The following is a 25,598-nucleotide window of genomic DNA, read 5'->3' on the forward strand; positions in this document are numbered from 1 at the left end:
TTTTGAAGAACTTGGTCAAGAAACCACATTTGTGAAAATGCGCACAGGTGTTATTTTCAGTCTGTATGTTTCTTAATGTTTTCTAGTCTGAAAGGGTTCTTTTTGGAACCTTTGTAAAGTCTTTATACTATGTCTCTGAAGAGGTGAACTGTAAAACCAAAGTATTTCCAAGATTTCAGCTCTAGAAAAGAATATTTAAACTAAGAATTTGGGAAGGCGCTCAAGCCACCTGACTCAGTTTGTTGGTTAGATCTCTCCTTAGCAGATTGTGAACCATATATATGCAGTCAGAACTGGAAAGAGATGGAGAAAAAAAACTATTTCCCATATGAGATACTCCATTTTATATTCATGTGCACAACTGGTATTTGCACAGTGTTCTGTTCATTTAAATTTTAGTAGCATATTGTAAATACCATCATTAATATTAAACCTGGTATTAATATTAATGATCTGCTGCTTTCAAAAACTGCCGCATCAAAAACACTCCAGCAATAGCCCCTTAACAATTCTATCACTTTAGAAGAGGGAGTGCTGTGAGGGCTTCAAACACATAACAATGACCCTTACTTTAAACCTGAATTATGAGTTTCTGTATGTAGACAAAGTACAGTGTGTGTGAGATGGACAACCAGCAAGTCAAAATTTTTCGCACTTTAAAGATTTTCTAACAGTGAATTACTATTAGTGATTCTTATTGAAATTGCAAATATTGGTAATTATTTTATAAAAGGACCAAGCATTTTGTTTCAGGATACTGTGATGACTGTTCTTAGCTGAGTCTGGATCTTTAAAGTTATGTGATGTTTTATATTCCTCATGGCAAGGTTGCTAGGTTTGGTAATTTAATGGTGCTCCATGAACAATTCCTGTGATACATTAAGATATATTAATTCCTCTGCGTATTTCTGACAAGCCTAGGATGTGCCTATGTGGAGAACTTTCTCTCTTCCGAACTCCAGAGAGGCTATTCAAGTGCCTTGCATCCACACAAAAATGTCTCTAGTTTCGTTTAAGTTCTTTAGTGCTCTTTCTTACTTTCACTGCTAAATTCATCCTTGGAGACCTGGACAGGCAGCAAGGTAAACTGCTTTTAATCATGTACTAATAAAAGTTTTCCTGCTGTGAGCCTTATCTAGCAGTTTTCTGAAGTCATTGGGAGTCATATATGAAGCTCTTCTCATTAAAGCTTCTGATATTCTGTATTGTCAAGTTCACTTTCACTGGCATGGGATTTTGCTAAAGCTAACCCTTGAAAATCCCCGAGAGAAATGACAAACAAAATTGCTTTCAGATTTACTTTGCAGAGTTAAGTCAGAGACCTCTGGTGTTGTGATACACCAGCTCCTTTTTAGCACACCAAAGAAATTTTTCTAGACATTATACTACATTATAAACATTGTTAAGACAGATTTAGTTGAAAATGAGTATCTGTAAGATATTCAAGGTTACAAGTAGAAAGTTATAGAGAGAAACGAGGCCTTGGCTGTAAGAGAAAATACAAACATGAATTCATATGAAATGCCATAGGCTGGTTATTACATGGTCATGTGACACACTTACAAGACATTATAAACCAGGAAATGGATAATTAATTTTTCATTATGCAGATGGAAACATCATATTTTCCATCAATCTTTTTCCTCTCAGCTAAAGCACAGACTTAAAAATTATTATAAGCAAGAATTCAGCAGTCAGCATCCTATTGAAAGCATGGTTAAAAATAACAAAAACAATGAAGATATTTGCAAAGCTTAAGAAAATTAATATTTGCATTTAAAATAATAAAGGTATTTATATGTTTTCAAAAAGATTTTATTTAAATCTAAAAAATGTAAAAAAAAAATATTTTTCAGTTAAAAAGTTACCTTCACACAGTTATCTTCAAGGATTCGGGGAAAAAAAGCAGCATAACAGAAGGCTGTGCTTTACTGTATTTGAGGTCACAAGCTTAATTTGCTCAGTCCCCGATTCTTGTTGCCAGTTCATTTGAGATAAAGCATGGCATTTCAAAATCTATTTGAAGGCGAAAACACGACATTGGAAGCACAACATTTAGCAAAACTTATAATAGGATGTTATCCAGTTCTTTGTGAAGGCACATCCTGCCCTCAGATGGTGAGGAGTCCCAGGGAGGAACCTGAAGGCAAGGCTGCCTCACTCCTGCACTGTGCCCAGTGCATGCACACAGCATCAACAAGTAGTTGAACTCACAGAGCACTACACAGAAGCTTTCCTGCCAGATTAGTCCAGGTCACACTTCTAGATACTGCCATAATTTTAGCCTTCTTCCTGTGGGATGACACGCCTTCCTAAAATTCAGCATTAATGATCCAGAAAACTCCTCAACAGCTTTGAAGTTGCAAGATATAAATTACCTTGACCTGTGTATTTTAATACATTCTCCTTGTCTACTCCTTAAAGCTCCTGTTCCTTGTAGCAGGGAAAGAAACTTTCACAAAATATGGATTCCCAGCTCTTCACAAGCAGCCAGGTGATTCCTTTCCTTATAAATTGTGCGTGTCAATATGCTTCACATGGAAGGAATAGTCAGCTGTTAAAAAAAACAAAACAGCAAACAAACAGATGAAGCTATAACATTCACTGTTTGCTTCTCACTTTAGGAAGAACAGAAAATCTTTATTGCCAGGCATGCATGACTTCAGTTATTTATCAAGTCAATTCAGAAATGCTGAAAGTACTCCTACAAAATGTCTATACAGTAGTGTTCTGATAAGGAACTGTTGAGTAGGACTAATTAGAAAGGAAGAATCTCATTTTGCAAAATGTTTCCGGGTCTAAATATTTGTTTGATTTTGTTAAATATGGGGATGAAACTGATGCTTTTTGAATTATTTCATGGAACATGAGAGAGAGAGAGAACTCACTCTCCAGTCTTTTGTAAGCTATCATGGGCTTACCTGCTTATATAAGATATGAAAACCCCAAGACAACTCTTCAGGAGAATAAGTTGCTTTTCAGATTGGGAGGGATACCAGAATCTGCTCTACATGAGTCAGAAAATAAAATGTTTGCTATTCATGAACTGTGTAAAATTTCTGTACTTCAAGCAACTTCAAAGGAATGTACAAATTAGGGTTTTCTTATTGTTCCTCAAGAAAAGCTGTTGTATCCTGCTGATTTCTCTCCAAAGTTCAAACTGATGAATCTTTTGAATGTATAGGTACTGTTAACATTTGTCACATATTGATATATTTTTCCAAGATTCCTATATTCCTCTAGTCATTTCCCAAATTAGCTTCCTTTGAAGAATTTATTAGTATTGGCTTGAAAAGCTGTATCTAAAATCATAAGAGTTTTCTAACATGACATCCTAACAATCTGGAGATTAACTACTCTCTAGATGGAGGTCCTTCTCTAGATGATACACAGTTTTAATCTTCATGAAACAACCAAAGGAGACTGAGCAAGTATAATCTTGGCACCTGCTTTTTACGGCAAATATAAAGTATTCATGTCTGAAATAGAAATAGTTATGATTAAGAATGAGGTATCTCTGTCACTTGATATTAGCATGAAAAGAGATTTTCTAAAGCAAAGATTAGACCGTGGTATAAATTGATTATATCAGAGGTATGGCTGTTAGAATGTTGTATGAGACATCTCTATACCATAATTCAACTATATAGCCTAGGAGTACAAATGCCAAGGATTTTTCCAGTGTACAATATTATATACTTATTTACATAAAGTGTCAATATTTATATACAGTGACGGAACGACAACATGGCATGGCTTTCTAAATAAAGATGGCACATATCAGTTTGACAGACACAGCTGAGACAGCTGAGTTTATGCTTCTAAAAAAGTATTCATTTTGTACTTTTTTACAGAATACTGACAAGGGAATTGCTAATGAAGATAAAAATGATAAAGGTGGGAAGTGTAACAGACAGGAGGTTCTGCAGAAATTAGAAAAATATATAAAGCACTGTTTTACTTCCCAGTACTATGCTGAACACTGTCAGTGTTACTATTTTAAAAGAAAAGAGACGCACAGTGTGCTGTAAAAAATAAAATTTGTTTTTTATTTCTACAAGTTACAGACCATATCACAGAATTTCCTCATTTGTGGGTTGTAATTAGAATACAGACCTGATCTGATAAGTGACCTCAGAAACTTTTACAAATACCTTTGATACAGGTATTAAAGCTATCTCTTTGGTTCCTTGATTAAACCATTACTGTACATCACTACATTTTGATGATTTTATTTTGATAAAGCCTTATTTTTAAAAACCAAAGAAAGATATAAATATTTAAAAATTTTGACCTTAGCTTCTGTTGCTGTAATTTAATCTGTTAAAAATATTGCAGAAATACAGTGGAGAATTACATGGTGCTTTCTTCACTCATATGGATCTTACATTTTGTAACAGTGTGTAACTGACAGTAGGAATTTTCTCTGTCAGGGATCAGTTACTTCATTCGTGCTAGTGTAAATGCAGACATTGGATTAAAACCCAAGCCCAAGCCTTGCATTGGGTTATATTGGATTCATAATAAACAGCAATGCAATTGCAATCTTTCCTGTTGTCACCAGTGAGAACTTCAACATAACATCAAATTAAAAGAAGAAATCTTGCTTGGATTCATAAAGTAACGTGCAGATTAAAATAATGACCTTTCTGACACTGCATCAGGTTCGATGTCATGTTGGATTACCTCACCCAGGCTGTTTAACACTGCATGAATCAGGCATGATTCAAACAATCTGACATTCTTTGATACAACTTGACACTGTCACCACACTCTAATGAGTCATGTAAGTCATTAGAAAACAGATTTTCTAGTTCCAGAAGATTGTAACTATTTATTTTACATGCATATGTTTGTTTTGCAAGTGTCAGAGGACACTTAAACAAGTTGAAAACCTGAATTAATACACCAATTCATCTTTTTTAATTGATTCTATATATTAAATTATGCACATGACAACCCCAACAGCCTCTAGTCAGCAACAGGAGGAAAAGATTCCGTATTATGTCCTAATTGGCTATTAAATTATAATTTCAAATGTTCCTATGTGACTTCCATGCCTAAATGAATAAAACTTCAGTTCCCACTTCTCTTAAATACTCTTGAACCTTTATCCATTGTCTTCAAACAGCAATAATTTTTTTTTTTTGACAAAATGAGAATTTTTTTTTCTGTAGTATTTATCTCAAAGGACAATAAATCAATCATCTGAATAACTTAAAATAAGATTTCTTTTAAATTATCTACTGCAGTTGAATTACAGCTCAGGAATTGCAGGATGACAGTCTATCACTTCTTTTGCTTTGCATCAGAAGAGATAATCTTAATAACAATTCTGGTCCTAACATCTGTGGTAGAAACCTTGTCTCCAATCAAAGTTCTGAAAGTGGTGTCATTCAGGCTGAATGGTTTCAGCCTGTCAGTCTATGAACTCTGCCAAGACTGCATTTCTTAGTCTTTCATTTAGCAAGTTGCGATCTTCTTTATGGAAGTGATTCTTTACTAGTTTGAATGTGAGCAGACTGATTACAAAGTTGAGTAACAGCAGAAAAATAAAATAGTATTGCTCACACCTTTATTCTGTGGATGCAAATACTTACACCACAGGTAAAACAGTGCAGAGTCAGAACTTTTATTAACTTCCTAAGCAAGGTTTTGTATCTGTGTCACATACTCTGTATACCTGTTTTGGAACTAGATCTTTCCCTCTTTTGCCTCACCATTGAGAATTTCTTTCAGGAACATTGCATTATTAGAAACAAAGGTTTTTTTACCTCAGCTTTTTTGTTTGTCATTCTAGAAACATACCCAAACAGACACAGAACAGCTGCTTTATTCTGTAGCAATTTGATGCCTTTTAAATGCATTAAATGCCCTCTAAAATGTAGGACAATGTTATGTGTGCATGTGCGTGTGTATTATTTTAGCAAAAAAAAAAAAAGCTATTTCATTTATAATGAATAGTCACACTTATTAGCACATCAGCTGTTTATTATGGGCACTTACCTGTTTCTATACCTTTTTACAACCACCAACAGAATTCAGTGTGTTCTCTCAGAAAATGTATTAAAATGTTAATTTAAGTATTCCCTTAATTTTCAGGGAAGAAAAAATCCCTAGCACTGATGTTGTCTTCACATATTTAACAAGAATTAACACTTTTTAAAGAACGTGTTGTCACAATAATTATATTTTTCAAGCCATGTGATGGTGATTAAGATTTCATTAACTACCTCAGGTACTAACGCTCTGCTGTGAGTGTGGGAACTGTATTTATTTCTTGCCACTGTTTTACAGGTGAACATATTTGGAACCATACTATTTTCCAGGTCTGCAAGTTGAAGTCCAAACAACTTTTTTTCCTCTCTGAATCCCGTTACTGACGTGTTAGATGTGGTCTTGTTTTTTTACTAGGGTCCTCCACTTCTCCACCACACACCCCATTAGTTTGCACCTTACTTCCACTTTGGAGCAATGCTTTTACTGGAATAAATGAGATGTGATTTCAAGCACTGTTTATGCCTATGCTTCTTCATAGCCTGCATGTGTTAGACACTAAGTTAAAGTAATTTAAAACATGGTAGCTCCAGTTAGAGACAGAAAGTGGCACTTACTGGCAAATGAGCTGGTGGTCCAAGCAGCATAAGATGTTTTAGGAGGGAAGGAGGCTGTGATACAGCTTCATCTGCTGCCAAACACTGCAGTCCAGTCCTGGTTTCCATAGTATACCCCTGAAACCTGGAGCTATGTGCACCTGCCTCAGTGTCCAAACCGTTGAAGCAGCAGAGGAAAAGGGTGAAAGGGTCCCTATTTGTAGCCACTTGTCCCTTCCTTCCCAAAAAACAAGTAGATAATGGCTGATGAAGAAGTCATCCTTGGCTGAATCCTGAATTCTAACTCCAATATGTGTTTTTGACATGGATACTCATGTTCGTGTTGGTAATTGCTTGAGAAAACATAGGAAACATGGTGTCAGAATAGGCACTGACACTTTTTAAGTACTGGGCAGTCCTTGAAAGATAAGAAGTGTGTTGCCACTGGGATAGACAACATAAGGCAGGGAATACTTTGGGAAGCCCATCATCTGTCTGGGTCCTACATTAGTCACACAGAAAGGAAACATATGTTATTTACAGGAAATGGGCTCATGCCTTCTTGGTCCAGTGGTCACCCTCCAGGTCTGTAGTGGACATCTTTTCAAATTAATATTCAAGTAATGCCTAGAGACATGGCCTGGAATTAAAAGTCTCTTTAGTAAAGACTTCTACAGACAATAGTAAAAACCTATCCCTGCAACAAATGCTTGTAATCTAAATCAACAAGGGAGTCAAAGGGGAAATGGAAACAAAAAGAAGTGAAATCACTTGCCTGGGACTATAAAGCAGGTTAATGGAAGAACTGAGAATAGCACCCGGTTCTCCTGAGAGCTGAACACATGCCCCCCATTATTCATTGAGCCATGTTGCAGCATCTTCTCATGGTTCTTGTTGGGATGTATGTGCCAAAAAAACACCAGTCCTTGAGCTTTCCTGACTGCAGGGAGACTTGATACACCTCACCTTTGCCCAGAGAAAAGGAGATAAAGTGGGGGTCATCTTTCAGCATCCTTTCCTTATGATTTCTCACTATTTTTAGACACTGACAAAAGGCCTAAGTGTGTAAATATACATACTAATCAAACTACCACTTTGTTCCTTCCCAGTATTTCAGTAGTAGTCTTCCACAGCGTGAGGTTTCTGAACATGCTTTAGAAATACTTTATGCAGAGATATGACTTTTCAGCAATTTAAGTTATTAAGAGAAAGCTTTCAACAACCCTTTGAAATGCTTGCAGCCTTACATGGGAGACTGGTGCTCTGTGCTGTAGTTTATGCATCGTCTCATTGTGTCTTTATTTATGCCTGGGTTTATTTGTATTTAATTGTCTTGTGAAGTTGACAGTCACAGTGAAAGTTTTGCACTGTCATAGAATGAACGAAAATATTCCCACTATATTTTTTCTGATCTGTGCTACACTAAAACTCAAGCCTTCTCTCTTATCATAAGTTAGGAGAGTTCAAAAAAGCCCACTCCTCAAAGCAGACATAGACAGATTGCTAAATGCCCTAATGGGCATTCAGGCACACGGTCAGAATAAGTCTCTTGCCAGCTGTTTTTGCTCCTGTTAATGTAATAATGTCAAAAGCAGTGTTTTGTCAGGAGAAGCTCTGTCTTCATTGCAGCAATGTCTTCACATACCTATGTGAGTATGCTGATGAAACAATGTAGCTTTACCATCAAACCTTTTCCAATTCAAAAAGGTCCCCGTGTCTGCTCTTGTACTTGATCCACCAATGACATTGAGGCTGCAGTGTAGCAATAGCAGTGAGCAGAGTCACATTTTAGGCAATATGATTTTCAGAAGATTCCCTCCAACAAGCCTTGTACTGATTTCTTGTTCTCTAATAAGGAATGGTGAGTGGTAAAGCATAATTTTCCTCAGCTTTTATTTTTCATGGTGAGTTCTAATTCTGGTTTGGAATAGGCTTTTTTCAACTAGACTATTTTCATATGAAAATTATGATTTCTTAACTGAATATTTTCATATGAATAAGTATGTTTTGAAAAACTTTCAAAAAACTTACATTTTTAAAAAAGTCTTTCGAGATTTCTATATTGATATTTTGGGGCTTAAAAATACACATAAGATATACTGTTGAAATCTTAGTGTGAATTTTTAAATGTGAAATGGTTAACCTTGTCAAAAGGAGATATAACTAGAACTAACACACATTCAGGATTTCCAGTTAGCTTCATTCCCTTCCTCCAAATGCCTGTGAGTTATCTTAATTGCACATTAAAAAGATTTTCAAAACTTTGAAATATTTTCAAACCTGAGGTTTGAAAAACTTTGATATTCAGTTCTATCCTACTTCTTGCTGCTCTCCTGAAAGACGGAATGATTCAGAGAGAAGCTGATGATCCCACATCATTGCACATTTCCCTACGTCTTAAAGAATAGTGAGTCCACTGTTCTGAAGATTCAGCTTCAGCAACCTACATGTTTGTTGTGAAACTGCTGTAGAAACCTGGAGAAAAATCCTGTGCATCTCCTGTAAAAAACAGAGTGGGCAATGCAAGAAATTAGCTATAATGAGTTTATAACTGCAATATTATTTTTGCTGGTAATGATACCGATGCACATAAGAATACTTAAAGTATATATTCCTAAATCTAAATCAAAAGCATGTGTGTAGAAAGGAGGTTCTCTCCTACTTCCATTGAACCTCTCAGTCTCCTTTTTTTTCCTGCAGCAGACATTTTTGGGCTAAACGCTAGCTCAGAGTATAAGGGAAAAATAAGGCAAGTTATTCTGTAGTAGGAATAACTTGTTCCTTGAAAGAAATTCTTCAGGGGAAGCATCCCTGGCACTGAACACATTAATAGCTCTGACAGTTACCAGAGAGCAATTGGAAAAATCCACAGGCAGCGTGTTACTTACTCTTACTAATAGCTGCACTGGTGACCATTTTTATTGGGTATTAGACTGAACGAGGAGTCTGGGGACTCCAGACTCAGGGTATTTGCAGTTTCAGATTAGTCAGGACTGCACAGTGTGGCACAGAAACGTAAATCCAAGAAGCAGAAATGACAGCTTCCCTAGAGCTGCCAGCACACTTGCTCATAGATTCTTTACTTTTTATTTCTTTTTTATTATTTTTTAGTTTAGTGCTGTGTTTCCCTGGGACACGTCACTCCTGTCTCAGGTGAGACCTGCCATTCAGCTTGCTCAGGGCCCTCCCACTGCTATACAGACACATGAATCCTTTTTCCCATCGCTTTCAGAAAATGGGATGACGGTCTTAATCCAAGACACACATCAATTGAGAAAACCGTAGAGACCAGAAAGAAAAAAGGTTCAGGTGGTGCAGATAAGTCTTAGGAGGCTGTGGGTCATCTAAATGAATCCTCTGGGCCATTGGTTTCACCATTACTACTGATGACTGCAGGAAAACTCATGCTCTTCCCAAGTTCCTGAGCGCTAAATAACTACTAAACTCTGTGTGAGAATTCAAGTAAAAAATCCAGGCCAAAGGCTTTCCTAAACAAGGTGGCAAATGGGGATGATGTGCAGAGAGCTCACTGCTGACTTCACCAAAGGTGAACCACACAGTGACACAGCTATCCTCCAATCAGCCGCTTTCTCTTCCTTGGACTGGGGGACTGATGAGGATTGCACCAGTGCACAGACACTGATGGGAGTACTCACTATGAGGCATTCAAAATCAGGCCTCCAGTTCTGCACCAAGTGTAATGACACTCTGCTGCCATGCCACAGTGATAAATTTTTAGAAGCAGCTTATTTTCTGTAGCAATTTTATCTCAGCTTTGTCTAACACATAGTATATTGCAGCACTTAACAGATACTTGTTGTGAGGCCTTCCTGCATTTCTCATCTTGCTTCCTTCCCTTTTTGTAACGTTGTGTAATTTCAGCTTTGGTAAGTGCCTTACCGACTGCAAGCTGCTTACAGCTTTGGCTTTTTATTTGGTAGTGATTATACAAATATTTAAACAAAATAAAAGGTTGTATCACCAGAATCTTTTTAAAGCACATTCACTTTTCTTTATTTCCTTGAGACAGGACTACCTACACTAGAGTAGAACAGTGGTAGGGTGTGTATATGTATACTTTATGGAATTTGTTTTCTAACTCAATTTTAAAGCTTTTGTATGGAACTAAGCATGTTCTAGCTACACAATGCACCATCAGAACTGCCTGGGAAGTTGACCTGGTGCTCTGCAAGCCCTGGACCTTTAAGAGGAGCAGGGATGGGTCTTAACCATGCTTTAACAGGTGTGCTTGGAGTTTTTTCATAAAAGGGTTGGGAATAGTATCAGCTGGTTTCAGAATCTCTCGTTTGGAGGGGCAGTGTGGGCATCTAAATGAAGTTAAGCTTGGTGGAAGTGAAGCTGTAGCTTTCATGGTGGTTAACAACTAATCTGGTGAGTGCAAATTAGTAGAGATACAGAGGTGAAAGTCTGGTGTACTGTTTGGAGTGAGGCTTTCAAAGGAGTGTTCAGTATTATGAGGATTTGAGCCTAAGGGCAAGAAAAGGTAACTGAGGAAGTAATATGTGCCACTATGGGGTTGAATGAGTCCTCCTGAAGGAATTATTCCCTGAATGATAAGGATTGTGGTGATTAAGTTGACATCTCTCCTCCAAAAGATTGATTGAAGAAAAGCAAGGAGAGTTCTTCATGTAGCTGTATGTGATAAAATTTTTGTCTATGTTTTTTTCCTTTGAATTATTGCCTTAGACTGTATCTAGCTAGGTATTTTCTAAGAGTGATCTTGAGCCACAGAGACTGAGGTTGTGTTGTCACAACGTTTATACTCTGCACAAGTAAAATGTGGATTATAATATGCATTTTGTTTGAACTTAAATATTGTGCAAGTAATGGCATTAGTGAAAAATAACAGTGTAAGCTGGAACTCCTGGTATAGTGCTTTTGGATCCTTCTAACTCCACACAGTTTGTGTGAAGCAGGTAGAGAGCCAATTCCTAATTTCACAGATAGAGAGACTTAGATGAGGAGAGATACAAGCAACCACTTAAAATTTGGACCAGTGGGAGTTGCATATATGCCTAAATGGCTTTATTTTTATGGTTGCGGTAAACTTATCAATAACTTTAAAGGGGCAGGTGCTGAATTGTTTCTTGTTTGGATGGATCTTACCATGGTGTTACTAGATTAAGTTTCTTAATCAGGGCCACAGCAGTTTTATGTTGACAAAAGTGAGAGTAAAAACTGACTGTAACGTTAATTAATAATTTATGTTGCTTACAAACTGCTGGTATTCTATACTGAATTCTTGACAAAAGGCATAAGACTATTACCTATTGAAAGAGCTTTCTGATACACATGAGTGTGTGTTCCATAGCATAATATTCTGAGTCTGTTTTCATTTCCCAGCTCAGAGCTGTTTCAATCTAGTGCCTGAGTACCCAAACCAAGTTTTCCTCCTTCATATTTATCCTCTGCTCACCCTAGAGGATATGACTGAATTAGTGACAAATTTACACTATTTCCTTGTGTCCTCTGGGGACTGAGCTATCAACAACTCACTGCTTTAAGAAATCTTTACAGCTGTGAGTCAGAGATGACCTTTTCTAAGACAGACTGAGGGCTTCAGCAGGGGAGTGAAGTTGACCTTGAATTGTGAACCAAACTTTTTCACTTTGATCTCTTGTGACACTTATCACTGGGATGTGGCTCTATTTGTGACATGCTGTGACAACAGGATTTCATGCAACTTTTAAGCAAATATGATACATACGCTTCATAAATCTTGGTTTCATCCTGTAATAAACCTCCTATGAAGGATATATACAGTTAATTGTTTCCTGTCCCTACTGAGCCAAAATCTTGAGCTTTCTAGACAAGCTTCATGTGTTTGAGCAAAAATATGATAACAAACAAAATAAACAAGCAGAACTCAGCCTCATAAGCTGTTGCATTTGATCTTCCTTGTTCTATATGTGAAGAGATGCACTTGGCATGCAGTGGGGGTGGTTGCCATGAAGAAGCTTTTTTAAGTTCCCTTATTTTTAGAGCTGACTTCAGCTCATGATTCATATGGAAGGTTCATCACAAGATTGTAAAATCTGTCACTAATGTAGGCTGCAAGATGAACTGATGCAATGGTAGGACCGCTTAACAGTCTTTCGCTACTAGCAGAGTGAAGGAAATTCACCACATGTATGTGATATGAAAAAGTATCGCTTGGCATGGTATAGTTATATGAGAAGGGCCTTGGACAGGCAATGCTCTTCAAGCACATACTGTGACTACATTAAATATTGAAATTTCCTAAGCAGAGGAATATTTCAAATAGGGTTATTGTAATTTTCCTGATATGAACAAGAGAGATACATAACTTCTACATTTGATGAACTATTTCCTCAAGGAAAGAATATCAATATTTGTCCTCAGAGTATTTCTTTCAGAAGCTGCAGAAGCTGTAGTTAAATATGCTAGGGGCTGTACTTAAAAAGCCATTTTGCAGTCTGCAGCACACTTTGCTGTGAAGTTTGGGAACTAAACTGTGTATCCCTGAGGAGTCATTAAATAATGCTTCTCTATTCATTATTGTTGTTATTATTGAGTAGAATGGCTGTGATGCATTTTTTTAATGTCACATTTGTGAATAACTCTTTTAATTAGACAGGTACATTATTCTATATGCATAAATCTTGAGTTGTGGTTTATATGTGTATAACGCAAAGGTGTTATACAATGGACAGCAATGTAAAAGACTACTCAGCTGGAATGCTGTGCCTCATTTGGTCATCTCTCTTCAACAAAGCATTGGATCAATTGGAAATAGTCCAGATGAGAGAAACAAGAATGACCCAAAGTGTGTGTGTTTTGTTGTTGTTTAAAAACAAACAAACAAAAAAAACCCCAACAACAACAAAACCCCAACCCTTGATGTAGGAGGACAAGACACCCATTTTTAAATCCATTTTTAAATACATGAAAAGCTGTTACAAAGAAGAAAGGAAGGATCTGTTTCTTGATTTTTGATGGGTATGACAAGAAGCAGTAGGCTTAAATTCCAGCATGGAGAATTCAGATTAAATAGTAGAAGTATTTCCAGTCAGCAAAAAAAATCACTGCCTGGGAAGGCTGTGAATTTGCCATCTCTTGAAAGAGAGAGGCATCTGTCAGGAACAAAGCAACTCATTTTACATAGGGGCAGACTGATAATCTCAGTGATCCCTTGAGACCCCTTTCAGTCTGATTATGCAACATGGAATTGTAAATCTGTGACAACAGAAATCTGTTGTACCTAGCAAGTGTAAACCCCACAAGCATAATTTTATAGCTTGCGTTTGAACTGTGACCTACATTGTACAGAAACGCCTGATCTTTGTTCCACTTCACAATGGGCATCTTTAATAACCAAAACCTACAATGAATAGAGACTCCCTCCCCACCCCCAAGCCAAGCCAAACAAAACCACACCACCCTTCTTGTAATTTTTGAGTACCTGAGGTTGTCATTCAATGTGTATAAATGAGTAAATCGTAGACCTTCATCTGTAATACAGTTTCTTCTCTGTGGAAGCTGTATTTTAAGCCTAATCCTCAAGACTCTTCTTTTCCTTGGGTCTTGCTGCTACTATAAAGTCTTGCAAGTTTTGGGAATCAATGAATCATTAAGCAAAACTACTCTTTTGCTGGAATTTACTGGTGTTGAAAATTAAGGGTTTATTTCTTTAACTGGTCTACTCCAGTTACTCTCTTCAAGAGTTTCAATGCAACAACTTGAACACAATGACAAAAATGAACTCCTTGAAGTACTTAGTGGAGTAACCAAAAGTTGAAATTATACATTTATATCCACAAAGGTTAAATGGTAGTATTGTATCCTGGTTATCAAAAGCACCGTCAAGAATTTAGTAAGCTAATATTAGGCACTGTACTATAAAAGCAGTTTTGTAAAGATTTTTCTAATGTTAGTAGAAAAAGGAGTTTAAGATGAGTTATTTATTCAAGCACTGAAAATATTTCCAATTTTCCTTGTCTAGAATACTGTGTTATTGACTTTATACCTATAGATGAAAAAGAATATTGTCATTGGAAAGAATGACTTTCACATTTTCAGAGGTCTTTATGAAAGAAAATGTAGCCTCTGGCCATGGCACTTCTTAAGAAAGGGTCATAATATTCACTCTCTTGCTATATCTGCCCTTTATCTGTCCTGAAGCTGTCATTAATGATTATCAAAAGGTGGAGGAGACCAATAGTAAATTGTGCTTACCAATAGTAAATTTCTATCCCTGTGAGAAATAAATATTTTTCTAGAACTGACATGGTAGAATCTAAGAAATGTTTTGTAAAGATACTTCTATACTATAATAGCTAGTTTTCGTATTTGGTTTCACATAGGACAACATAAACAATACAAATTTTATTTTATTTTCAAAGTTTATGGAAAAAATAGAGGGGAACAAAGAGGGAAGCGGAATGCATATTATCAGATGCTTGTGAGTTAACAGAAGACAAAGCTGAACAATGACTTCTCCTTTTATACTTCTGAGTGTGGAATGACATTAATATGATATTTATACCAGATTTCACTCACATATTTATGATGCTGATTAGGATAGTACCCACTTTATTTTGTTAACATTGTATTTATTAGAAACTTTCGTTTATTGAAGCATTCACATAAAATCTTTATTTGCTAGTAAGACAGAAATTCTAGTCAAAAGAATGAGATGCGCAGTGTTAAACCAAAGAGGCGTGAAATCTACTCATTAGACATTTGCTGTTTCTGCTTGGTGGACAATTCCTTCATTCTCCAGAGAAACTGGTCATCCAAACTGACATAGCAATTTTCTGACTAGCTAACTGAGGACACCTTACATTTCTGAGGACAGCACGACATTTTGATACTCATTAGTTTAAAAAGTCATCTGGAAAGAAATCGCCTAACATTTGGCACTTACAAATGTTTGGGGGTTATTGTCAGTGAATATTCCTTGCTTAGTTTTTATTTCTTTTTCACTCTTGTTTAATTAATATGTAATTATAGCATTATGAAGAGTTTTTTTATAAATGTATGCCACAAGTAATAAATAAGGATCACCCTAATTCTTCCATGTGTTGTCTAAGACGAGGTTTAGATCAGGATAAAATAGCACAGCTCACTTATGAGTTATCCTTATAGTCCTTGGGACTTCTCAGTACACTATTTCAGTATCTGTTAGAGTGGAAGTAAAGAGCACCTTTACCTCCTCCTCCTATATCAGAGATCAGAACTTGGCCCAGTGCATGTTTGCTTCCTTGTTTTTAAAATCTTGGATATATGATTTATTTGACTTCTGTATGATCAAAATTACTTTTTTTTTCCTTATTGAATGTTTTATGGGCCATGTTCAAGAGTGAAAGAGAAATGTGCTGACAGCATTTTGACTTGGACGAGGATGAGTGATGAGGAGGATAGCTGTTTCCTAATGCATGGATAGCAAATGAGACTTTACCCACTAAATCACAGGGTTATCCCCTGAAATATTGTTAGATGGAGGCTGGACTGAGGCTTTGCAGAAAGAAGGTTTGCATTCCAAACCTTCTGAAAGTTGGGCAGGTGCTTTAATAAAAGTCACACCAAGTGTGTGCGTATGTGTGCTGGAGAGTCTATAGAGGAGGATACAGTCAGTAATAGCACAGTCCCTCCTTTCATAACAGCCCTCTGTAACTCCTGTCCTGCTACAATAGACATAGAATCATAGAATCATTAAGGTTGGAAAAGACCCTTAAGATTGAGTCCAACCGTTAACCTATCACTGCCAAGTCCACCACTATACCATGTCCTCAAGCACCACGTCTATCCGTCTTTTAAATACCTCCAGGGATGGAGACTCAAACACTTCCCTGGGCAGCCTGTTCCAATGCCTGACTAACCTTTCGGTGAAGAAGTTCTTCCTAATATCCAACCTAAACTTCCCCTGGTGCAGCTTGAGGCCATTTCCTCTTGTCCTATCACTTGTTACTTGGCAGAAGAGACTGACCTCCACCTCGCTACAGCCTCCTTTCAGGTAGTTGTACAGAGCCATAAGGTCTCCCCTCAGCCTCCTCTTCTCCAGACTAAACAACCCCAGCTCCCTCAGCCGCTCCTCGTAAGACTTGTTCTCTAGACCCTTCACCAGCTTCGTTGCCCTTCTTTGGACACACTCCAGCACCTCGATGTCCTTCTTGTAGTGAGGGGCCCAAAACTGAACCCAGTACTCGAGGTGCAGCCTCACCAGTGCCAAGTACAGGGGCACTATCACCTCCCTGGTCCTGCTGGCCACACTATTCCTGATGCAAGCCAGGATGCCATTGGCCCTCTTGGCCACCTGGGCACACTGCTGGCTCACGTTCAGCCGGCTGTCAACCAACACCCCCAGGTCCTTTTCTGCCAGCCACTCCTCCCCCAGCCTGTAGCGTTGCATGGGGTTGTTGTGACCCAAGTGCAGGACCTGGCACTGAGCCTTGTTGAATCTCATGCAGTTGGCCCCGGCCCAATGATCCAGCCTGTCCAGGTCCCTCTGCAGGGCCTTCCTACCCTCCAGCAGATCAACAGTTCCACCCAGCTTGGTGTCATCTGCAAACTTACTGAGGGTGCACTCAATCCCCTTGTCCAGATCATCAATGAAGATATTGAACAGGACCGGCCCCAACACTGAGCCCTGGGGAACACCACTCGTGACCGGCCACCAACTGGATTTGACTCCATTCACCACCACTCTCTGGGCTCGGCCGTCCAGCCAGTTTTTAATCCAGCGCAGAGTACACTTATCCAACTTATCCATACACATTTCTGTGTATGTTCTCTATCGTTCCGTTCATCTGATGATTTCTCTCTCAATTTTTATATCAGGTTAGTGAGCCTTCTAGCTTTGAGCTGTTCACACTGTAATGGGTCTGAAGTGCCTGGTATTGACATCCTTTGTAATAACCTACGAATAGAAAACAAAACCCCCATGTTACAAATGCAGATTGTGCTAGCAGCTTCTCAAAAATTGAACATTCCTGTTTTCTGCTAAGCAATTTCTTATCAAAAGCTGTAAGCTTTCCTATGATAATATGAGGCAGCGTGAAAAGAATATATGAGGCAAAGAAACAGTGGTAAGGGAGGCAAGAAACTGAAATTCTGTTCCCCAAACTGGCCATTGACCTCTTCTGTGTAGTGGGTCTTCCAGTTATGCTATCCATCACCTGTTTGATTTGTGTATTTAGACTGTAAGAAATCAGGAGTGCTATTGTATGTATAAAATGCTTGACAAAAGAGAGTCTTCCTAGTAGCACTGTAACCCAGCGAATCCTGATAATATGCAATTTGTAAAGGTTGTGTACTTTATTGTGAGATGTCACAATTTCAAGCCAGGCAAATGCTAGCCATTTTAATTCTTTGGACAGATTTTCTTTATGCTTGTGTACTTCTCTAGATAAATCACACACCCACATATCTCTATATGCATGTGTACATGAGTACATGTAAACAGACAGGAAAAGGTCAGTTCAATTCAGCTATGACTGAGGTATACACTTTTTGCTTCTCTGTATTTTTAATGTGTATGCTTCTAAGTTATTCACTCCTGAAAACACCAGGAGTGGTGAAAACATGCAAGAAGGCTTATTTCTGTTAACTGTCTCACTGCATGTTGTCAATGCTCAGAAGCAAAGAAATAGGCTAGCTGGCTGATTCTCTCATTAATTTAGATGCAGGGTTTGTTTCGTCAGCTAACAAAACAAACAATATTCATGATGTGTTGGCCTAGCTACATGTAGGAAAATAACAAGACTCTGAATGAAGAAAAAGATTAATTTTTTTTTAAAGATCTTTAATGATCTTGCATTAGTTTTTAAGCCATGCTTTCTGGCTTTTTCCTCCACAATATGGTGTATGGTGTATTATCACAGTAGTTCAGTATGCCCTAAAACCAAAATATCATTTGTTTTGTCTGAAATTTTACAGCTGACTGTGTTCGGTTTATTAGCACAATATTCCTTTAAGAAATCCATAATAAAACCTGAAGCCTGAAATAATTTTGCAATTACAGTTTAAAGCTTTAGGGCTAACCTATATGTTAAGCTCAGAGTGAAAAATAGCCTTCATGATGTGGGTTGGTATCCTGGCTCCGGTTGGAGAGGCTGTTTTTACATTTTCAGAGGACCTTCGGGTTATTTCAAATTAGAAAGGTATGAAAAAGTCAGTATGAGGAAATGCAATTCTTAGAAATGATCCATAATCTGCCCATCCCTCAGGCTTTTTACAAAAATCTTCTCCTTTATGAAATTTTCAGGGGAAAAGGTAAATATTTAAATGAAATACCCTGTCATATGGAATATTTATATGAATATAAAGGATCTTAAATAATCAATCTACAGTACGAAAATACCTGAATTGATGTTGTCCACATAAACCTAAATGGTTCCTGTTCCTTTGTAGGTATCCCTTATGTTGTGGTTTAACCCCAGCTGGCAACTAAACACCACAGAGCTACTCATCCACTCCCTCCCAGCAGGATGCGGGAGAGAATCAGAAGAGTAAAAGTGAGAAAACTTGTGGGTTGAGATAAAGACAGTTTAATGGGTAAAGCAAAAGCCACGCACGCAGACAAAGCAAAACAAGGAATTCATTCACTACTTCCCATTGGCAGGCAGGTGTTCAGCCATCCCCAGGAAAGCAGGGCTCCATCACATGTAATGGTGACAAATGCCATCACTCCGAACACCCCCCTTCCTCCTTCTTCCCCCAGCTTTATATGCTGAGCATGACTTCATATGGTACGGAATATCACTTTGGTCAGTTGGGGTCAGCTGTCCCAGCTGTGTCCCCTCCCAACTTCTTGTGCACCCCCAGCCTACTCGCTGGTGGGGTGGTGTGAGAAGCAGGAAAGGACTTGACTCTGTGTAAGCATTGCTCAGCAATAACTAAACACCCCTCTATTATCAACACTGTTTCCAGCACAGATCCAAAACATAACCCCATACTAGCTACGATGAAGAAAATTAACTATCCCAGCCAAAACCAGCACACCTTAGTACATAGCTACACTGATATCGGCTATAAAATGTTTTCCAGAAGACTTCTTTGTCATTCCGGTCAAAAAATATATGGTGCTCACTGAAAGAACAACATTTTATCATAGAATCATAGAATCGTTAAGGTTGGAAAAGACCCGTAGGACCATTGAGTCCAACTGTTAACCTATCACTGCCAAGTCCACCACTATACCATGTCTTTGAGCACCATGTCTACCTGTCTTTTAAATACCTCCAGGGATGGAGACTCAAACACTTCCCTGGGCAGCCTGTTCCAATGCCTGACTAACCTTTCGGTGAAGAAGTTTTTTCTAATATCCAACCTAAACCTGCCCTGGTGCAACTTGAGGCCATTTCCTCTCATCCTATCGCTTGTTACTTGGCAGAAGAGACTGACCTCCACCTCGCTACAACCTCCTTTCAAGTAGTTGTAGAGAGCAATAAGGTCTCCCCTCAGCCTCCTTTTCTCCAGACTAAACAACCCCAGCTCCCTCAGCCACTTGTCATATGACCTGTTCTCTAGACCCTTCACCAGCTTCGTTGCCCTTCTTTGGACATGCTCCAGCACCTCGATGCCCTTCTTGTAGTGAGGGACCCAAAACTGAACCCAGTACTCGAGGTGCGGCCTCACCAGTGCCGAGTACAGGGGCACTATCACCTCCCTGGTCCTGCTGGCCACACTATTCCTAATATATGTCCTCATGTCCTCATCATGTCCTTATGTCCTCATCAAATGCATATCTCTTGCCTTTTCTGCTGTATAGTGCATAAATCCTGCATCCTCATAGGTGTTTCAACAGCTCACATCACTAACATCAGGGACAGCAATGAATGCATCTTCCCTATGATCCCAAATTCTTCTTCACAGAAGATTTCACACAGATGTTAGAAGAGATCAGTCCTTTTGTGTATCACTTTGAAAAGACTATTTCCCCAAATACATTGCTGATTTCTAGCCCTAGATTTCTCTAAATCACAATCTCATTGTCTTTTAACTCAAGTTGCAAATTTTCAGTGCTATTGAAGATTGGGCATCCCCAGTTATCTGAAGCTGGAAAACCAGCTGTGAGGAATACAGAATCTCTTGACAGCTGTGAGTGGTTTAGTTTAAATCATCTGGCCAGGATCTTGTGTGTAGAATAGGGTTTCACAGTTTGCAGCTGCCTAGGTCATAGGACTGTCCAACTTCTGCAATAAATGAGACAAGGATATTCCAGACATCAAACTTCATCATTTTACACCTCCTATTAATTCTCAGGGCACTGTTTACACCTTTTACTGAAACAGCCCTGGAGTGGATGTGTTTGGAGTTGGAATAAACAATTATGTGTGATCTTGCCCATTCTCACCTCTGCCTGCCTTTTTTCCAAATTTAAAATGCTCTGTGATACCGAAGGGTCAAATATCACAATGCTATCTATATTCATCAGTTCTTTGAGGTTCTTAGTTTTACTTCCTTTTACAAATACGTTTGTAGTGTATGTAAGGAAGTCTATGGAGAATAAGAATGATAGTTGTGAATAAGGTCTAGATTTTAGACTTAATTTTAATATTTAAGGCAATATTTCTTTAATACTTCAGCAAAATGTATGTTCTGAAATGCATGTACTATGAATTTGTTTACTAGTAAGTTTATTGTACCTGTATATTGCTTCCTGCTTGTAAAAACACTCCAGAGATAAGCTGCTTATATTAAAACTTTTTCAGATTGCTCCAAAGAAAGTCAAAATATCGGAAGGGTAAATATTGTCAGCAGTGATGGACTACACTGATGAAGCAATTCATTATTTCACTTCCAGTACTTAAGAACTTTGCTGAGAGAGTGACGTGCTGAATGGCCCTTACTAACACATTAATATGCCGATCTGTCTTCTAAGCTGGTGACAGCTGTGTTTTCATCAAGTATGCAAAAATCACAGCTCTCTGTAAAAGTGAAAATGCCACAGAATGGAAGAATATTGGGAAATAATGTCTTTATATGGGATAAAAGAGTTTCCAAGTTTGCTCACAAATCAGCAGGGTTTTGTAAAGAAATAGCATAGCTTTCATTATGAAGTGATTCTTAAAAGTTAACTTCTTGGGATTTGTAACCTCTTAGAGGTCAAAGTGTAAGGATAGAATTTTCAAAGGGGAATTACGTACTCAATTTCTACTAACTAATCCTTTAGGCAGTATTGAAAATCTCACCCTTACATCTCAAATGCCCCTCAGGAATCGGCTAGTTAACATAATGGGTTCTGAGGTGTAGGGGAGGGATGGCTGGTTTTACAAAGAACGTATCAGAAAAGAGGAACAAGACTGGGTCCTTCTATGTACAAAATGCACTGTGTTAATTGGGGATTTTATCTTCCTGTTTTGTCTCCTTTTATGTCATTCTTTGTCTTAAGATTTGATTTTTCACATCATGGTGTACAGCAGTGGAGAGATAAGGGCACTCTCTTTGCTGTCTTGATTGGTAGCTGACTCTATCCTGAGTTGTCCCTCTGTCCCAGACGATGGACAGCAGAGCTCCCTTCATTTTCTGACTGCTTCTGCATACCCCTGTGGAAGAGCAGAAATGCTAGTCACACAGATAATGTGTCTTTGCCTTTTAGATATGAAGAGCTAAGGGTAGGGTTCCTGACAGTTGTTAGGAGTAAATTAAGTTTATGTTGTTAAACTCAGTCCTGAATGAGGCAGAATTATTTCACCACTACCTTAGAGGCAGAGGTATTTGATCTTAAAATAGGAAGTGTGGGCACCTAGGGAGCTTTATGTCCTCAGGAAACCAAGCATGATCTGAACTTTGGACATTGGTAGTGGTGAAGTAACTAATTGCTGTGTAAGTCTCTTTGAGGTTTTATATCCGAGTTTTATAAAGTCCTATAAAATGCCATATATGGAAATTTCTTGCAGTCTTCAGTGGAAGACTCAAGCTTAGTTCAGAGGAAATATTTAAAAAAGAAATATTTAAATATATTCAGACATTCATGTTTGAATTTAGTGGGCCCCAGATTGACCTGAGATCACAAGAAGATCTGCTCAGGATGTAGATTAAAAAAAAAAAAAAGAACAAAAGCAAACATATTTAGTTTTTCTTTTCTGACAAACTCTTCACATTTATTTACTAAAGCTGAACCACAGGAAAGACAGTGGAGAAGTATGTGCTGAGGAAGTCTTAAAGAAGATGAAAGAGGAGTTGTCATGTGTGTCGTGTCAGAAGTGGCAGAGCAAGAAATACTGATATTCAGTGTTGATTGGTAATGAGACAAAGGCAAAAATGTGTGAAGAAACAAGTGCAGAATGAACAACAGATAAGTATAGCAATGATGTGAGATGAGAATATTTAACATTATCATTCTAATCTTATCTGGAAACCTTTCCATAGGCAAATACAATTGCACCAGCAGAAGTGAATAAAATGAAAATTACATCCAGGTCAATGAGGCAGCACAGCCATCAGCAGTTTAACCATGTGACAGACCCAAGATCTACTCTCACACTGCCAACGCAGCCGCCTACAGACCTCGCCAAGCAGCCAGATGCTGCTGGAAGATGAGGACCTTCCTTCCACAGCTGATATTTAACTCTTGAGAGGGCTGTAATAACACTCTGGCTTTATTTTAATGACTGAATTACATCTTGCTTCAACAGTTGAATTTAAATTGTTATACGCTCCTACAACTGTTTTGGTAGTGAATTTTGATATGTGTTATGTAGTACATCCTGATCTAATAAGAACATTGCTTTTTCTATGAGAACATTAATATTGACATAACTTCATCCCAGCTCCATCACATACTACTTTAATTAAGACTGCATTCATTTTGGAAGGAAAAAGGGCAAAGGGTTGATTTTTAATGTAATTATAATAACATATGTTCATTAATCCTAGGTGCGTCATCTAATAAAGTATTGTGAAGTTATGGGACCTTAGAAACCTGGCAGATCTCATCATCCCATGTTCTAACTTCCCAAGCACAGTTTCTCAGTGTAGTGTCAACGTTCCCCTTTTGGCTACTTTGGAAATATTCTCTTTGTAGTAAGTATAAGAATTTGTTCTTACACAACCTATATATTTTGTTTCGGAGCACTAGCATATTAGATGTCTTTTCATCAGAGACCTTCCAAGGCATAGAAAACACCCACCCTTTATTGAATTAGATTTATTGAAAATATCCCTTAAAGACTTCAAACTTTTCTTAGGTGTTTGTAGAGAAGCCATTTGGAGTCAAGACACACTGTGAGAACTTCCAACTGCTTTAGCGCCCTCTAAACTTTAGTTTCCACTGTATGTTTTGCGTAGTTGCAAATCTCTGTATTGCCACACTTAAAATTTACAGGAACTGATTATAAGATTTATTTTTTTTTACAGGGAATGATGATAGGAAGATACCATATTTGTTGCACATAGAGGAACACCACATGTAGAGTTTTTGGTAGTTGGCATGTTGGGTACTCTGCTACAGTAGGGAAGTGTCTAACTGTAATTTAAAATGAATGGCTATTTCAGTCTAGTATGAATTGTGTCAAAGATAGTATGCATAGTACACAGTTGTTCCTCCAACATCAACCAAGGAAAGTTGATATTCAAAAGACACTCTCTTGATACAATTCTATGGCAACCTGTTTTAGAATATTGGTTCCTGTAAAATAAAAAATAAAACAACTAAGCGTGGTAAATCAGGCAATATTTTGTTTCTAGCTTACTTGATAAATGTTATTGAAGTAGAATTTAAGGTTAGAGTGAGGAACAGGCAGGGAATAAGGGAGAAAATGAATGCTTTGGTCTCTCTTGTGAGTCTCATTCTAGTCATAAAAGTATTTGTGTTTGTTAGTTTATCTCTGCTTTCCTTGAGCAATGTAAATCTACGAAGACTACAAGGCAGAATAGAGACAAGTATACCCTTTTTGTCATGCTGTTTGGGCAGAGCTTTTTTTTTTTTTTTAAAGTAGACAGGAATATATTTCTTTCAAAAGCATTAATTGAAGTGAAAGATTTCCTTCTTGTTTTTCAATCCTCTTCATATCTCTAGCTCCCTATCTACAGGTACCTCACTCCTTCACATTCTCTCTATGTCGTTTGTATATCTAGCTGATAACTGCAGAATTTGTTGGCATCCACACTGGAATACTATAAGAGATACAAATTGCCAGAGACTAGGAAATAGTCACTATTGCCTAAGAGTTGTAAATATGCAGAAGATGCCAGGGGTGATGCTTAGATTGTTCATTTAAGTTTCCTCTGATCCTTATGGGAACAGGAGATACAAATCAAGGAATAAAAGGGAGACTGAACTGTGAAGAAGTAAAAGCTTGCACTAATTGTTTAACTTTCAACTTTTCTTTCACAATATATCCCAAACAGAATTGTTACCTTCCTTCACTCTATGTGATCTCTGGAGAGTTTTCTGAAATTGCACTCATATGCAAAACCTAAATTAATCAAGGTATTACGAAGAGAGTATTCCTCAGGATAAATATAGGGTGAATTTTGTACGAATATCTGTTTTGCAAGTTTCAAAAGACTCGGGGGAAAAAATATGGTATTAAATAAGTAGAAGACATTTGGACCAGCTATAAAAGCCTACTTGATGCCAAACCCAGACTAAGATTAAAAGTGTAAAGCCCTCTGATATGGTGATACTTATCAGAAGAATTTCTGATGCATTCACTAGAGGAACTTCTCAGGAATCTTACCAATAATGACAAAATAGCTTATGAAATCAAAATCATGTTATGCAGCATTAGTTTATCACTCGCCAGGATGCTGACCTTGTATTGTTCAGGCAATAATTCTTCAAACTCACTCTTATCCCAAAGCAAGCAAGTAAAGGTATTAGCAGGTGGCAATAGATAGAAGCAGTAAAGGTATTAGCAGGTGGTGACAGAAGTCCCAAAAATGCACACCTTAAAACTAAACAGCATTCAGCATATCCTAGAGTCACCACCTGTAAATATGGATAGATTTTTCTGTGTTTCATTTTTAAAATGTGTGCATGTCAGCTACAGATAAGTCTATGCAAAGTGAGCTCCA

Source organism: Nipponia nippon, unplaced genomic scaffold, assembly GCF_047370975.1.
Source record: "Nipponia nippon isolate SJK-2023a ecotype South Korea unplaced genomic scaffold, ASM4737097v1 scaffold_6, whole genome shotgun sequence".
Classification (NCBI taxonomy): Eukaryota; Metazoa; Chordata; class Aves; order Pelecaniformes; family Threskiornithidae; genus Nipponia; species Nipponia nippon.